The sequence below is a fragment of the Lissotriton vulgaris genome, chromosome 2_1 (genome assembly GCF_964263255.1).
Source record: "Lissotriton vulgaris chromosome 2_1, aLisVul1.2, whole genome shotgun sequence".
In the NCBI taxonomy this organism is placed as follows: Eukaryota; Metazoa; Chordata; class Amphibia; order Caudata; family Salamandridae; genus Lissotriton; species Lissotriton vulgaris.
The window spans coordinates 1,805,797,470-1,805,814,668 of NC_141687.1; the positions used below are offsets into that span (position 1 = coordinate 1,805,797,470).

General features: G+C 42.1%; 1 protein-coding gene and 1 long non-coding RNA gene across 2 annotated transcripts in view; both read right to left on the reverse strand.

Moving 5' to 3' along the window:
- The window catches only part of LOC147733302 (receptor-type tyrosine-protein phosphatase eta-like), a 526,406-nt gene that overhangs the window by 241,253 nt on the left and 267,954 nt on the right, over positions 1–17,199 (reverse strand). The window lies entirely within an intron of this gene.
- LOC147733303 (uncharacterized) overlaps positions 1–17,199 on the reverse strand; it is a 46,631-nt gene that overhangs the window by 28,896 nt on the left and 536 nt on the right. The gene's annotated exons all lie outside the window — the stretch shown is intronic.

Consider the following 17,199-nt stretch of genomic DNA (forward strand, 5'->3'; position numbering starts at 1 on the left):
CGATGCTGCTGTCACCAGCCACTACCTCAATGTTAAAGGTGCGTAATCCGACCGCATCGGTGGCGGTCCCATCATAATTGGATAGGCGGGATCGTCACACGCACGGCGGTCGGACCCAATCACTGCTACGGTGGCGGGCGGATCAAATCCGCACGCCATCGTAATGAGCCCCAAGAAATTGTAGCACTTTACCGGAGCAAATGCATCTTATGGGCTGTTATGGGGTTGCATTTTGGGGGAGATCTAACGTGGTCTCCCTACAGACCCAAGAAAACAAGTTCTTAAAAAGAGTGTTGGCAGTCCCTGGTGCTACAGCAAACTATATAATCCATAAATAACTATCAGTCCCGAATATTAGTGATACAATAAATGTTCCAGGTCTCACCTTTTGGCATAGGGTTTGGTCAAAAGACTAAACAAAATTAGCAAAAGAATTAATTATGGACTGTTTAGCCGTCGATTTAAGTAGGAAGGTACCATGGCTGGAGTACATTCTCAACCTCTTAAAATACTGCAAATGTGACATTGATGGGAAGGACCACCTATCTATACAGGACCTTAGTAAAAAGGAACTTAAGTTGAGATACTTAATAACAATGGAAAATGAAAGAGAACGGACTGCTAGTCAAAAACATAGCATCATGTCATATTGTGAACGACCGCTTGTGAGAGGCATACAGCCATATTTAATATTGGTGAGAAATGTACAACAAGATTTTCCTTAATGAGGTTAAGGACGGGTACACTACACTATTTAGTTGTTTTCCCAAGAGTGGAAAATAGTGTCACAAACTGCCAAAATGTCCATGTGACGGAAAATCTATACAATCCACGATGCACTTTATTCTTTTTTGTAGTTTTTACAAGGGTATCCGGAAATCAGTTTTAAAACCTCTCTTTTTAACTAATATGCTTTTTAATTATAAATATGCCTTTAACTTTGTATTTATGTGAAAATCATAAATTCTGTAACTCGTTTCGTACAACTTGCAACTAGGAAAAGAAAAGATTACTCACACCTGGATGCATTGACATATGAAAACCTAGATGCCAACCCCTAGTATTGTTTAATCATGTACTCTTGTTAAGATGTGACACACTGCACTTTAGGTATTACTATGCACCTTCACGCATCAGCACTTTACCTCTTAAGACTGGATGTAATGTCCGCTGATTAGTCTATATTGTATTATCTTCACTAGCCCTCAGAGCATGTTTAATGACTGCTCCCTGGATTTTAAATTTTTTATAAATGTATTTCAAAATTATTTTTTATGTATTTGCATAAACCAGAAATTATTATGTAAATGTAGGAATGTTTTTATAATAGTATGCTTTTATGGTGAGTTTTGTGGCATTGAATAAAGGTGATTTGATTTGATTTGAGCCCCTAAGTCTGGAGTTTTTGTTGAATTTCTATCTTTTGCTGTTCAACCACCTTTCCACGTTGCCTCCTTCAATCGACCAATTCATGGTCAATTCCATGTAGTAAGATTCAGAACTCACTTTCTAACATCTCGAGCATTTGACCTGGGCATCAGAGTAGATCCTATTAATTATTTTAAGTATGAAGTATGCTCTATGTATGTGGCAAAAGTGTATCAATTGGAATCATTGACTCCTGGACATTTTAGGGGTGGCATCTTAATATCTCTCCCCACTCTTATTCAGTAGTTGGTCCACTTAAATATGCCTCTCAAGTTTCCCTCAGTGCATCTAAGGCCACTCCTGAACACAAATTGGCCTTTTCTAATGTATCAAACCCAACTTGCAATTATTCGAATCACATTAGGGGCCCGATTCTGATGCGGGTTGGAAAGCTACCCTACCAAATCGGTTTGAAAATGGTTTCCGACCCACTCGGATCGGGAGAGTCCGAACAACGGAGTACAATGCATCCGGATGCTTCCCGATACGATTTGGTTGGACTCCCATTGACTTCAATGGGAGGATATGCTCCTAACCGCATCATAATTGGGCCCTCGGTCAGTAAGACATGTTCCCAATCCGATTTGGAAGGAGCAAATGCCGTTAGGAGGCCTTCCTAACCGCATCAGAATCAGGCCCGAGGTGGGAATGCTTTCCTAACCGCATCAGAATCAGGCCCTTTATGTTTGTGACCTCTAACAATGTGGTATTTGGAAGGGGTGTATTTAGGGAGTACCTTCAAAATACCAAATTGTAGTGGTATGTTTTTCGACATGCGGCCTCAGGTGCACAGACATAATAACAAGTTGTTTATTTTCGGAGTACAAAATATCGAGTTGGAAATATCGAAGGGACTGAATATCGACATCAAGAATGTCAGTGACCAGGGGGGGCGTGGCTTGGCGCCTGTGGGTGATGGTGGCGCCTGAGTGAGGCTCTGCGGCGGCTCCGGTGAATTCACTGCACACACAGTGCTGTTTCCTGCATGGAGGCTTTGTCCCGTAGTCGGAACATCTCTGCCCTGCTCCGCGAGGCTTGAGGCTGCCCTGCTTTTCTTGGAGACGCAGTTCTTGACCATAATATGCTGATAGGCGTCTGAAGTGAATGCGGTCGCCATCTTCTTCTATCAGCTGACGCACCGTGCTGCATTTACTGAGGTTCGAGCGCTCTGCCTCACATCCCAAGTCCGGCGGCTGTTGTGATCCCCGCTTCGCCTATGATGACTGCATGGCTTCTGGGAGCCCTCCTAATCTTCCAATGACACGGTATTTCACACAGTGAGCTTGAGGAGCTTTATTCTTAGTTCGCGGCCGCCATTTTGTGCGAGTTGGCGCGCCACATTTTTTCTTTTCTTCTTTTTTATGCGGGGACGAGACTGTGCTGCATAATTGTCACCTGTTATGGGCCTGACTTGGTGGTGCTTCCTATACGTTTCTACTTCACTATAGTGCTATATTCACTGCGTTGCCCACCTGCTATGTCTTTGCGGCAGATTGCTTGTTGCCTTAGCATTGACACAACCACCATTTTGCTCATATCAAGTGCCTTTGATCTACGCCCTCCCTGAGGAACTGGTGAATCTTCTACTGGAAGGAGGTAGTGCTTGCAGGCACCTATTGTTGGACAGACAGTTTTTCACCTGCTGATGACCTTGTTTACTCCAATGTGGTTTTGTGGCGCACTGTCGCATCTATGTTTTGCTGCAGCTTCTGAAGTAGCTCTATATTGTTTATAAGTAATACCAATGACGTTCCATGCGGCTTATCTTGTATATTTTCAGTGGCCTGCATACCCTCTTCCTCACTAACTCCAGTGGCCTCTTTATGACTTGCACAGCTCGGCATGTACATTCAACCATTGTCTTCTTTGCCTAAAGGCTTCAAATTTTAACCAGCTATGGCCCTTCAAGCTCTTCTCGACGTATCTGCACATATGTTTTTTGTCTTCAAATGGTTCCCACACGATTATTTGTAGACTTTGTTCTCTACCTGCTCTATGCTCTGCTTTCTGGTGGATGCCTTGCCTAATATGCCCGCTCACCGCTTTTAAAACCCAATACCTACCATATGGGCAGACTCAAATCCATGTCTCACTTGCCCCGCACTACAAAGTCTACCTTTGTCAAGTATCTTCACTTATTGCCGTTCAGCACTGGATATGGTCCCACTGAGGACTGGGTGATTTACTACTCCGTTCTCTGATATATCAGTGTGCTTTTGCTGCGGTATTTACCTTGGATTGGTCTACGCTGGGTGTGGAGCTGCCCTGTCTGCAGTCAATGCACAGCGCCTTAAACAAGTGATTTTACAGCTTCCTCTGTTATTGTGAGCTCTCGTGTACACTGCCCTTTCAAGTTAACTTAAGAACCCTCTTTCTAGGCAGGCTTAAATCCAGGTCACACTTGCCTTGCACGACTAAGTCTGCTATTGTCAAGAACTCTAGAGTCTTCTCTGCCTTCTCTAAATTGGCTCAGACACTGACATGGAACCCTCCCAACCCCCACTGGGGAAAGCTAATTTCAAAAGAATGAAGAAAGATCCCCCCTCGCCTCTTAAACACCCTTCGCCTGTTTCTATGGAACTGCTACTAGACGAAATCAGGTCCTTTCGCCCTTTTTTGGAGGAAATCAGATCCCTGCGCCCTTTTATGGAAGAAACCAACGTCAAATTCCAGAATCTCACGGACAACTGGTCGCATATGGAAACTTGTGTGGCCTCCTTCGAACACTCTGTTGAGTCCCTCCAAGAAACTTGCTCCACAGTATCCCATTTGAACTCTCAAGTGTCTGCTCTTCAGTGACAGGTGGAGGAGTTGGAAAACAGAAATAGGAGGAATAATCTCCACATTTATGGTCTGGCAGAAGGGCTTGAGGGCTCGGACTCTCTTGCCTTCTTTAAATCTTTAATTCTTTAAATCTTTCCTTCCCAAGCTATTGCGTCTACCAGTGGGTACGACCCTTGACCCTTGACATACGGCGAGCACATCAATTGGGACGACCATCTTCTTCGCTCTCCCCCTCAGAGAAGCCCAGAGGTGTCATTCTCTATTTTTTGGAGTATTCTGATCTCCTGAAGGTTTTGTCGGCTGCCAAGTCCACTCCAACACTGACATGGTCTGGTTCTTCCTTGTTTTTTGCTCAGGATTTTGCAAAAGTTACTGCCAACCGCCGCAAGGATTTCCTGAGTCTGAGGGCAGACCTTCATGAGATGGGATCGAGATACGGCTTGTACCATCCGTGTTTGTTCAAGGTCACCTACAACAACAAGACTACCACCTATGAAGATCCTGTACGCCTTCGGAGTTTCATCAATACGCATAAGACCTTTGCCATGGACTCATCTGGATCTTCTTCCTCTGCCCCTGGTTGACCAGTGGCTGTGTTGACTCTCTTATTGTCACTGCATTTGTTCTCTTTGATATTTGAGCGGTCTCTCCTCTTTGCTGTTGCAGCTTGCCTTCTTTGTTCTTTAAGAAGTTTCATTATGTTGGTTTTTATCCTCTCTACGTTGTGTGGTTATTCATTGTTGTTTGCGATACTGATCCGATCCGATTCCTCTTTGTGTTTTAACCCTTTGTTCACCTTTTTTCATCTATACAGGATTCCCTTCCCGTTTGACGATGTCCCCCGGTTCCCCGCCTGGTCGACCTTGGTGTGTCGCCTTAACCCTTGTGGTTCCATCCCTCCTCCGTCTCTTCTCGTATTTTCCTTTTGTAGGTATGATCCTTTTTTGTTTCCTCCTTTATGTCTCCCTTTTGTACCTTGTTTTCCCTTCCCTCCCCCTCCTTTTGTTTCTTCTCCCCTATTTACTTTCAAATGGTTTTTATGTATCTTTAGAATTTGCTCTTGCCTATGCTGTTACTCCTTTTACTCCACTGTCCTCTATTCATCTTCTTATCTCTTTCCTGCTCTCCTTTATCACCCTTCTGTTCATACCCGTTTCTCTTTCTTTTCTTTTCTTCTTCCTCAGTTGAGGAGATTACTTTCTTCTTGTATTCATACTTTGTCTCATGGGTTCTTTTTTCCATTTCTTCCAATGTATTTACTATGGTTTATTTTATATGGAATGTCGTTGAATATAATCTCATGGAATGTTAAGGGCATTAACTCTGCAATCAAGCGTCAGCAAATTTTATCTCACTTGGCCAAGCTGAATGTGGATGTGGCTTTCTTGCAGGAAACTCACCTGTCTGATACGGAATCTGTCAAACTTAAAAGAGGTTGGGTGGGTGAGGTTTTTTATTCGCAAGGAGATGGTAAACGCAATGGTGTGGCTATTTTGTGGTGTAAGTCTCTCCCCTTTTCTATTCTCTCCCAGGAGTCAGATACTAATGGAAGATGGGCATATGTCAAATTGTCTCTTAAAGGTGTTCCAGTCTCTTTCCTCAATGTCTACGCTCCTACTGTTGGTGAGCCTCTTTTTTGGTCTGATTTTTCCCGTCATATCACACGATTTATGGATGACAATGTCATCCTTGCTGGTAACTGTAATCATCCCTTGGACCCCTTTGTAGATAGGAACTCTGCGGCCCATTACATTCCTAACAAATCTCACAAGCTCTTTACCCAGGCTATCTCCCAGCATAAACTTGTTGATGCCTGGCGGCTTTGTAACCCAGCCCTGAAAGAGTTCACTTTTTATTCTCCCTCCCACAGCTCTCAGTCGCGGATTGACTACATTTTTGTTTCCCACAACCTTACTCAAACTCTTACTGCTGCTGAAATTGGCCCGATTTTATTCTCTGACCATGCCCATGTCCTAATCAACGTTGAGGTAATTCCCAAGTCTGATGGACCTAAGAGGTAGCGTTTCAACAATGCCTTCTTTTAGATCCTAAATTTACTTCTTCCTTTATCGCTTTTTTGATGATTTTTTTCTTGCTTAATGATACTCCCTCTATCCCAACGCATACTGTCTGGGATGCTTTCAAAGCAGCAGCACAGGATTGTATTATCCGCTTTGTGGCAAGAAAGCGTAAAGCTGCACGCGTACTCACACGAGATATTCTTTGTGACATAAAGAGACTGGAACACGCCTACTTTACCTCCCATTCTCAGGCTTCTCTCACTGCTCTTGTGGCTGCTAAAATGCAGTTTAATAAGAAATCCACAGAGGATGCGTCACTGTACCTATTAAAGTCTAGTGCTAAGTTTTATGGTGGTAGAAATAAGGCTGGGAAACTTCTTGCTAACTATTTGAAGATTAAGCATAATAAGCTAAACTAATGGTTTGGCTTCGGCCCTAATTTTATTTCCTTGGTTTCCCTATTGTACTCACAACCGCGCGCAGCAGTCTGTGCGAACGGTCAGGTTTCTCCCTTTTCCGATCTTGGTAGAGGTGTTCGTCAAGGTTGTCCCCTCTCCCCCTTTCTCTTCAACTTGGCCTTAGAACCTTTTTTGTACAAACTCCGTCAGAACCCCAACATCCACGGTTTTCAAGCTACTACCTCTCATATTAAGCTTGCTGCCTATGCGGATGATATCCTGCTTTTCATCTCCAACCCCGAAACTTCCTATCCTGCATTTTTGGAGGAAGTGCGTGACTATTCCCTGATCTCAGGGTATAAACTCAACAACGATAAATGCGAAATATTAACCCAGACAAAGTTCACTTTCAAGCCAGACTTTGAAGCTTCCAATTTCACGTAGAGCTCTACGCACATCAAGTATTTTGGTTTACATATTAATCCCTCCATCTCGGATACTGTTTCCCTCTGCTTGAATAAATGTATCCAGAAAATTTCGGATCTCACCACCAGGTGGCATCCCCTCTACTTATCTTGGTGGGGACGCCTCAACACTATCAAGATGATGTTGACCCCCATAATTCTCTACACAATTTCCAATATCCCTGTGCCCATTCCCGCCAAATTCTTTAAGAAAATCAACTCAATTTTGTCTGCCTTCCTTTGGAACAACAAGAAACCTTGGATGTCCATTGCTAGAATAATTCGTCCGGCATCAAAAGGTGGGGTCAATTTCCCAGATTTTCCAGCTTATCAGAAGGCTTTCTTGTTACAGCAAGCATCCTTCTGCTTGCAGGATTCCACAGCTCCATGTCCTTTATGGGCTAAGGTTGAGCGCCTTTTCCTTTCCCCCTTTTCTTTTGCTGAATAAATCTCTTTTTCCTGTAAGCCCTCTTCAATTTCCATGCCTATTCACAGATTTACCACTAAACTTCTCCTGTCCTCCTCTCCTGCTTCCCCCACCACTATTGCGGACTTCCTCTCTTCCCCCATCTGGCACAACGCACATCTTTTAATCCATGACAAGCCCTTTTACTGGAAATCCTGGAGGCAGAGGGGATTAATTTGGATCTCACAACTATTTTCACACTCTACTTTCCTGCCCTTCCAAAATCTCCGCTTGACCCTTGCTTTGCCTGCATCCTTTGCTTCCAAATACTCCCTGCTCAAAACAACGGTTATGGCTACATACACACGACTTGTGCAGACACAGAAGGCATCCACCCTCCTCACTCCTGCTGCACGATTACACTCCCTCCTTTGTACTACCTCTAAGGCTTCTAGCATCTACAAGCATCTTCATGCAAGTGAGTTTCTTAGGCCTAAGTCTAAGGTGGAGGAGCAGTGGGAACATTACTTTGCTACAACGTGGCCTTTATCTTTGTAAGACAAGTTATGGATTAAGGTTCGTAAGTCGTCTAGAGCGGCAACTCTAATGCAAATCATGTTCTTTATCTACAACAGGTTACTCCACACACCGTTAACCCTCCATAAGCGATTTACTGCTACTCCAGACATATGCTGGTCTTGTTCCTCCCCAAATGCTACGTTATTTCATATGCTGTTTCTATGTCAATCTGCTCACGACTTTTGGATACAGGTGTGGGCTCAAATTAATGTAATTTTCCAGACTTGCATTCCTTTTTCTCATGTTAACATCTTTTTGGGAAGCATTTCACCTTGTTGGGAGGACTCTCATCTTGATGTGCGTGTTGTTGACCTATTGTTGGCTGTTGCTTTTCAGCAGATTACCATTAACTGGAAGACTTCATCCAATATCTCCTTTAAAGCATGGTGGTATAATGTTTGTCACAACCATAGACTGGATACTACTTTTGTCTTCCCTGCCCAGTTGGCTCCGAAAAGAGCACAATTATGGCTCCCTATTGTATTATATCTGGATAGATGTGCTACCCGTTCGCATTGTCCACGGCCTATCCAACAAGAGGTTTTCAAACCTCCTTGAGAACCCTTCCATTCCTTTTTCTTTGTTACCATTTGACATGCATGCATGTATTTTATCTTGCTCATATGTATAACCAATATGCTACCCATGTTTTGCTCTTTCTTTTACTCATGATTTACCTATGTAATTGATACCAATGCTTTATTTTTATGATTGTTTTAGTTTCTTTTTCCCTTTCTTTTGTTACCTTCCCCTTTTTCTTTTATTACCCATTGATACCTGCTTTTTTGCCTAATAAAATGTTCTTTTGAACTTAAAAAATGTCGGTGACCAGAATATCGACATGAAGGTAAGAAATATAGTTTTTGTTAATATCAAAGTCAGTCATATCGTTTGTAAAAATATTGTTGTTAATAATATCGATGTTTATATTAGTGACATTTATTTTAGTATGTATTTTAAAGGTATGTGTTCTATATTTTTTGTTAAATATTGTATATTTTTTTAAATATAAGTATTACATTTTTAGAAGTTATAAAAAAAATGTAAGTAAATGTTGCGTTTTAGTTCCGTAGCAGGTTGTGGGTTTATAGGTGATTAGGGTGGGAAGTAATTTAATTAAAGTAAATTTAATAATACATTTTAGAAATTATTAATTATTTTTAGTTACATTTTGTGTTTTTATTCTGTAGCGGGTTGTGAGTTTATAGGGGAATAGGATGGGAAGTAATTTAATTATAATAAACAAATTATTTATTTTTATTTCTTGGTATTGATAATTAATTTATTGTTAATTAATTATTAATTGGAAATTAATTTGTATTAATTGATTAATAGATAATTATATTACTTGTGTTAATTGTTTTTGGGAGCGGGTTGTGGGTTTGTAGGGGAATAGGGTGGGAAGTAGTTTAATTTTAATAAAGTAAATATTAATTCTTATTTATTGGTATTGATAATTCATTTATTGTTAATGAATTTAATTGGTAATTAATTTTTATTATTCTATTAATTGATAAGTATATTAATTGTGTTCTTTTTTTAGGAGCAGGTTGTGGGTTTATAGGGGAATAGGGTGGGAAGTAATTTAATTATAATGAAGTAATTATTATTTTTTTGTTAATATTTATATATATTTTATTATTAAATTATTATTAGTGGTTATTTGATTAAAACAATTATTTAATTGGTAGGTATGTTAATTTAACCCTCTGCTATCCAACACTTTCCCTACAGTCACACTATCTGGAGTGGGAATAGTAATTTTTACCCCTACGCTATCCAACACTTTCCCTACTGTTGCACTCTCTGGAGTGGGAATAGTAAATGTAACCCCTTCGCTATTCAACACTTTCCCTACTGTTGCACTCTCTGGAATGGGAATAGTAATTTTAACCCCTTCGCTATCCAACACTTTCCCTACTGTTGCACTCTCTGGAGTGGGAATAGTAATTTTTACCCCTTTGCCATCCAACACTTTCCCTACTGTTGCACTCACTAGAGTGGGAATAGTAATTTTTACCCCTACGCTATCCAACACTTTCCCTACAGTTGCAATCACTGGAATGGGAATAGTAATTGTTACCCCTACGCTATCCAACACTTTACCTACTGTTGCACTCTCTGGAGTAGGAATAGTAATTTTATCCCTTCCGCTATCGAACATTTTCTCCACTGTGTTAGTTATTGCAGTGTATAATGTATTTAAAAAAGATTAAAAGTATTCTACTTTTTAAATTTGTTATATATATTTTTTATATTATTGGTGTATGTGTATATATATACGTATTTATAATTGGTATATGTTTTTTAACAATTTGTGTTATTAAAAAAATTATTTATAAATATTATTAAGTAAGTATATATATTATATTTTATTCTCATATATATATTTTAATTTATATTTACATTTTATTTATTAGTTATAATTTGTTAACATATAAAAAAAATACTATGTTTTTATTAATTATATGTATTATTTACTTTATTTAACATTATTTTTTATACATTAAAAAACACTATATTTTTAACAACGATATTTTTGACAGCAATATTTTTTTTCTCTCGATATTTTTGTACTTACCATTATGTAGATAGGACCTCAATATTCTGGACATCAATATTTTTGTGTCGAAATTTTTATAGCTCGATATTCGGACTGTCGATATTCTGTCAGTGATCCGTGGCCTCAGAACATGCATACTTTACCACAGTTTCAAAGTTGTTCATGGCCCATGTGCAAATTTGAAGAGGTCCCATTGGGACCCCTCCTGTTTTAAGGATGTTTAAGAATCTATTTTTTAGGAGCAGGCACTGGTCCCACGGACCACTGCCTTTGCTTAAAAAATTTAAATGAAACACTAAGGGGGTCATTAGGATGGCCTATCGGTCTTTGGGACCGCCCGCCATAAGGAGGGGGGTCCCGTGGGGGGCATTAGGATGCGCCCACTACTGTGGCGGGCGCATCCTGCATGTTTAGCATTGTGGCGGACGGGGCTCTCAGCACTGTCCGCCACAATGCTAAACATGCACGAATGCATTTGCATTACCAAAGCGGCAGGCACAGCGCGGTGCCTGCCGCTTTGTTAATGCAAATGCAGGGGGGTACCACAGGTACGCCCCCTGTGCACCCCACCTCTCCTTCACTCCGGGGGCCTGCACGGGGCCCCCGAAGTGAAGACTGCATGCTTTCCGTGGCGGCATGCCCGCCACAGAAAGGCATCTATCCACAGCATCTAATATGGCTGGCGCCACCATGTTAGACCACGCACCATGTTAGACCATGCAAGGCGACCGGGGCAGAAAAACGGCGGACTGTCTTTCCGCCTGCCGCGGTCACCCCACCATACTAATACGGCAGGGGGCATTTAGCTGAGGATGGCGGGCGGATTGCCCCCGCCAGACCAGCGGTGGCTACCGCCAGCCTGGCGGGGGCAATCCTCCCGCCATCCTAATGACCCCCTTAGTTGTTTTTCTTTAAGTGCATCACAGGACAACGTACTGTATTTAAAATAAACGATTGCTTTACTGAAAAGCAATCAAAGACATGGTGGTCTTCTGACCCCAGCAGGCCATAATCGCAGTGATGGGCACAAATCCTAGTGGGTCACAAATTTGGACATAGTTTATTAATATTCATGGGGTAGGTTTATTTGCAACCAAATAATAATCGCTAATTTGGAAATCAGGGCAATATTTCACTTTAGTACATTAGCAATAGTGATGACCAAATAGCGATTCGTAAAAATTTTGCTATTTGGTAATTACTATTACTAATGTTTGTACATCTACCCCCTAGTTAGCACTTGGACGGTCTCAGAAGCTCTTGATGGAAAGTGTCATCACCTATTATTTACTGTGAATATTGAATATTATATTACTTTCAAACCCTGATGTGTGGAGGGTTTGTTTTGTCTTGACTTAAACAGCTTCTGCATTTTGACCCCAACATCATCGGACAGCAGGAATTGCCCCTTTGTTATCTAATAATCTTTCTTAAGATCTTCAAAGTTTCTAAGGGTGCTTCCACTGTTTAAGACTACCAATGCCTCAATAGCCTTTTTTCTGCATGTTGCACCCCTCCCCAGTCTTCCTGATTCTGCTACGTATGTAAAGCACTAGGGGAAGCTCCACGGTGTACAGAACTTAGGTGCAGTGTCTCAGTAAATCTCTGGTCTACAAATAACAGAACAACTTCACCAATCTGCCCTCCTCTTTGCCCTGTCTTTTAGGTTTTAATAGTATTTTTACTAGTACTAAAAATGTAGGTGTGGTCAAAATCCCATTTCCTGGGTTCTGAATTTTCTTCATTACCTATTGTACCTGCACCACCGGGTAATATAACTCAAAGTTAGTGCTGCCATCCCTCCCTCCTGTATTAGGAGCTGCAACTTTGATAGTGTTACTCTACTTCTTTAATTTTGACAGTGCTTCTCCGCTTTTGCCAGTGCACCAATTTAGGCCCATTAGGATTGTATCTGTTTGCCAGGATTGCTCCTTTGTAATTGATAGGGGAGTTGTCAAATTGTAATCAAATGGTTAGGGCAGTGTTACCATAGTGGACAAAGTTACCCCCCCCCCCCGTAATAGGCAGTGACACTGCATTCCAAAATGCTATGATTCCCTTCATTGCTCTTATTACTGGTCTTATGTTTCCTTCCAGTAGGCCTGTTTCTATCTTATACATTTGTATCCACAGATATCTAGGAGTGATTGTCTCCAACATTAGTGTATTCACTGAGTCAATGGGCTCTTCATTAGCCAGGTCTGGCCATATCGTGTATGCACTAGTTTTTCTTCAGTTTATGTTGAACCCCAACACCTCACCAAAACTCTTCAGTGCCATGTCACCCTCTATAGCCAAATGTTTGTCATTTATATATAATAGTAGGTCCTCTGTGTACTGCTGCATATGTCCTCAATATTATCAGGCCCGTCCTAACTCAAGGACTAGTATTTATTCCAGGCTTAAAGGCCATACAAGTTACCTTTTCCCCATTGCCTCGTACAGGAAATCACATCTTAGGGTATCAAATGCTTTCTTGATATTGATTGGGAGTATTATTGCATGTTGATGGGTATAAGTGGGGGGATCTATTGTATGCATTAGCCTTCTCATATTTATGACTGTACTGCACCTTGGAATAAACTTACTCTGATCAGGGTGTAGTAACCCTTGCATATGCGATGTCAGTCTGGTTGCTAGAACGTTCCTTAACACCTTATAATCAGGGTTGAGCATTGACAGCAGTCTAAACAATCCCATCTCAGAAATGACCCTGCACTGTTTTAGTAATGAGAATATTATGATCTCTTGGTAGGAAGGGGAGTCTGAATTCACTTATTGTAGTGTTATATACTTATGGTAATATTTGTGCTAACACGTCCCTATCTATTGAGTAAAACTCTATGGGCAGGCCATCAGACCCCTAACCCTTTCTTCTTGCCATATCCTTTATCCGCTAGCTTTACCTTTCCTTCTGTTATTTCCTCTCCAAAATCTTCTGTTTCATCTTGTGGTGTAATATTTAGGTTCCCTTCCTCTATATCATTTTTGAGTATTTAGGTATCAGCCTCTACTGGTGCATCACATAATCCCTCATAATACTTCATGAACAACGAATGCACTATTTGCCTTGCTTTATGAATGTACTATTTTCCCTCTTCTGTATTCCGAGTAATGGGTGGACCTCTTTCTACGGCCAGCAACCTACTACTTTTATTGCATGAATCATGAGCTCTTCTATAAGTATTCCACATAATCAAAGCTCCTTAATCTCTTCCTAAAATATGACAATATTTCTCTTTCTTCTACCAGCATGTCTTGTAGCTCATGGTGCCCAGGTTTCTATTTGTTTCTAAATTTCTTAAAACATTATTTTACTTACTTCTCCTTGTTGTGTCAGACTAATATCTGCCACAGATGTGATACAATCTCATTTAACTACTGCCTTAAATGCTTTCCATTCTACTAGCAGTGATAAGGCCATACCACTGTTATCTCTAAAATAGTTCTGGATCTCCTCCCTGATAGATGCTTAAACAATTTTCATCTAGTGCTTTCTTCTATCAATTTCCAATGTGTGATCACTATTCTTATTGTGCCTGTGAGATGATTTGTTGGGTGAAGACAGTGAAACCCTATTCAAGCAATAACAAAAAAACTTGTCAGGATAAACCTATAAAAATCACTAAATTAACCTGTGCTTAACCCTCTGGTAGCTTTCTACAAAAACAGTCACACTTAACTTAGAGGCAATGTGTAGAGTATTTTTTAAGCACACAATCAGTAATAAAGTGAAAACACAACAGAAGAAAACTCCCCCACCAGAGTGATATTTAATAAATTATATGACACCACAACAACAAAAATACAAACAGTAAACCAGGAGAGATGACATTTTAAAGAGTTCAGGTTAGTATAGCGCCAAAAGGCACAATGCGCCACTAGCGGTTATCTGCCTGTCTGAGACCGGGTGAAAGTCACAGGTTTAGGCAAACTGTGATGGAGCACAGGCTGGATAGATGGACCAGGTTAATTCCACTGAAAAAGTTACCTTCTAAAGTTCAGCGCAAAGATTTCTGACTTGTTGGAGGAGGCAGCCAGGAGCAGGGAGAGTGTCTCGGGTGGTCATCACTGTAGCACAAAGAGCAGGCCATGCATCCCGGATGGTCGTCGCTGTAGCACATAGATTCTGTCATGCACTGAGGGCGGTCATTGTTAGAGAGTCATCATCGACCATCATTGCTGGAGATTTGCATTGGTGGTAACCACACGCGTAGAGATGGGTTCATCAGAGCTTCATGTTGGCGGTCGCTGCAGGTGGCAAGATCTTAGTGCAAACTGGCAAGTTTGAGGTTGCAGAGAGTCCAAAACTAAAGGATTTTTCCTTTATTTCAAGAAGGATCTCAACTGATGCTACACCAAGGGTCCAAGACCTAGGAGGGACCTCTTGGAGATCAGGAAATCACTCCAGCAGAGGCCAGCAGTGCTCCGGCAAGTCTATTTGCAGGTCCAGTTGCAGTAAGTCAACTGAGCAGTTGAAGAAAGGTCTCTGAAGCTTGTGGTGTCCCTGTCGCTCACAAAAGGATGTCAGTCAGCTGACCCTTGGAGTCACTTCAGCCTGGGATGAATGGTGCAGGTCTATTCTTCCTTCTCAGACAGCAGGGTAGGCCTCAAGCAGCTGGGTAGTCCTCTAGCAGCAGAGTAGTCCTCTGATGGCGGGGTAGTCCTTCTTCTGTAGTATCCACAGGTCAAGGAGTGTACTGAAGAAGGAAAAGCTTCTGAAGGATCCCCCTCAGAAGTGTCTGGAATTGCCCTCCTCCCTGCCTTGGATCCAGTCTTTCTGGGGGTACAATAGTCTAGTGTGAAGTCCTTTCTGAGTGTACTGGCCTAGTGCTTTTGATGTGCAAGTGTGAAAGGTGACAGTGCTGCCTCCCCTCTCCATCAAGTCATGATGGCCATTCCATTCCTGCCAACCCCCAGAATCTCTAATGTGATACTGTTCAAGAGGAATACACAAAGGACAACTGCCAACAACACCTAACCATGTGAACCAGGAAACAGACTTCAGGCATCAAATGCCCTGGGGGTGACTTATATGTACTAAAAAGGTAGGTTTGAGCCTAGCAAAAGGTTTATTTTGCCAGGTTAAAATGGTAAAAATGGCGGGCTAAAATGGCAGTTTAAAACTACACCACAGGCTAGGTTTGTAAGGCTATGTAAGTGCGGTAGGCCCATTACTGAAGCATTTTGTTTGCAGGCAGCCCTGTGTACATGTAGTACCACTTTACTAGAGACTTATACGTGAATTAAATATGGTAACTGGGAACAAGCACATTTTATCATGTTTTAAGGAGTGATCACACATACTATAGAACTGGTTAGCAGTGGTAAAGTGTGAAGAGTCCTAAGGCCAACAAAAACAAGAGGAAAATATTATGGAGGAGTAAGTCAAAATGTTTGGGGGTAGATCACCCTAAGGCGGACAGTTCTAACAATGGTGATTTTATTGATGAAGAACTGAGAGAGGTTGTCGCAGAGGTCCTGTGATGAAGTGGTTGAGTTGAAAGTGGCCGCTGATGAGGGTATATCCTTCACAATGGTGAAGATTTATTTGATATTGTTGGTGCTGACATTGATGTGGTCCACCAGAGTGCCACACTTGGTGGTCTTGATCATTTAGTGGTAGCGTCTCAGCAGAGATTTGAATGTGCTTCTGTCTGTATTGTCCTGGCTCATTCTACATTTGCGCTCCAGGTGTTTGTAGTGACACTTCATCAGTCTAAGTTTGTTCATGTACCAACTAGCCTGGGATATAGACCTTGTTGTAACGCTATGTTTAAGGGGGGCCAGGGAGATGGCGATAGAGGTGATCCAATTGTTGAAATACTTGCTGACTTCAGGGAGGCTGCTTGTAACGGGGTGTACAGACAAACCCCTCCTTAGTGGGACATGGGGACCCTTCAGTGGCTCTCATCACCTTCCCCCCTTCTTTCTTGCCCCCTGAGATGGAGGTTAAGCCAGGAGGCCAACGTCCCCACGAGCCGCCCAGCCACACACCCGGGGGAGGTGTGTGGCTAGCCCAGGTACGGAGCAAGATCAGGGGCTGGGTTGGATGTAAGGGCGGTTCTACCGAGTAGTCCTTGGTATACTCCTGTCCCGGTTTCCCTATCCCTGAGCACTGATCCCCTTCACATACAGAGCGTCTAGAGAGTGTGTCACGGGTTTTTGCTCCCTCACTCCTTTTTCCCGAAACACTTGTACATATTCTGAGCACTTTCCTCACGACTTGCTGTGTTTGTTTTGTCGAGAGGCACGACGGACGTAGACGGAGCCCCGACCCGACGGAGCCCAGATGGGCATCGGAAAAGTGAGAAGACCCAGCCCTGAAGTAGGAGGAGGAGTCGAAGTCGGTCTCCCCGTCGAACAGTCCCTGCTAGAAAGACTTGTACCGATTACCTGTTTGCATCATTAAAGCCCACTTTAACAAGAACACGCCTTCTGCCCATTTCTCCCGCGCCCGTTACACTGCTGCTCTGGTAGAATCTGTGGTTGTTGAATGTATGGTCAATGGAACCTAGTATCCTTCAGAGGTTGACCTTTTGGTGCAACTGAGTTG